Raw genomic sequence first — 934 nt, 5'->3', positions numbered from 1 at the left:
GTGAAGCTCTCCCCTCCCACAGTGTTCAGACCCTGCCATTGCTCCTGGGAGCCGGGTGGGGAGGGGGGGCAGCTTGGGTGCCCACTGTCCCCCTGGGAGGACAGAGGTTTGGCAGGACTCTCTTTCCTTGACCACACCCAGCTAACAGCCCCCTACTATGACTGTTCTGCTGTTCCCAACAATGCCCGGCAGTAAGCTCCTCCACAGAAGGGGCCTGGTCAAACCGCAGCTGGGATGGTGTCTGAGGCCATGTCTGATGCTTGTTCTGCCCAGAGGAGCATGTGCCCCGGTCCTGCTCCCAATTCTCCCCTCAGCCTAGGCCGTATCTTCACTGGACCCAGGACTCTCGGCCCATTTTCCTTCACCACCACCTCCAGTGCTCCCCAGCAGCTGGAAAAGGCAGGAAGGACCCCTCCTCCCCCCACAGCTTCCAGAGGGGGCACAGCCCTGTGGACGCCTTGATCTTGGGCTTCTGGCCTCTGGAACCTGAGAGAATGCATTTCTGCTGCTTCGAGCTTCCAGTTTGTGGTCACTTGTTAATGGGGGCCCCAGGGAACCAGCACAAATGCCAAGTGGTTTCATTTCCTTCCAGAACTCTGCATCCCACCTTGTTGTCTCAGTGCGGGTGGCCCAGAAGTGACCCCCACCCAGGACACCCTGGGAGCCTGGCTGGCAGCCCAGCAGTGGCAGCTCTGCGCTGGACTGGGCTCTTACTTCCAGGCCAGTGTGGGCACCCCTGCATCCCATCTCAGCCTTTGTTAAGGACCCCGCTCCCAGGGGTGCGAGCCTGCAGCCGCTGGGCAGAGGCGCTCTCCTGCTGTGGGGGTGGGGAGCTTGTAGAGGAGAGCGAGTCCAGAGGCAGATCCACAAGCATTTGAGCATCTGCTTCCGTGGGACCTGAACGCCCTCCTGCGTCCCCCCTGGTGAGGGACTG

The sequence above is a fragment of the Myotis yumanensis genome, unplaced genomic scaffold (genome assembly GCF_028538775.1).
Source record: "Myotis yumanensis isolate MYYU_CA2020_CCGP unplaced genomic scaffold, mMyoYum1.0.hap1 SCAF_7, whole genome shotgun sequence".
Classification (NCBI taxonomy): domain Eukaryota; kingdom Metazoa; phylum Chordata; class Mammalia; order Chiroptera; family Vespertilionidae; genus Myotis; species Myotis yumanensis.
This window is presented reverse-complemented; position numbering follows the sequence as displayed.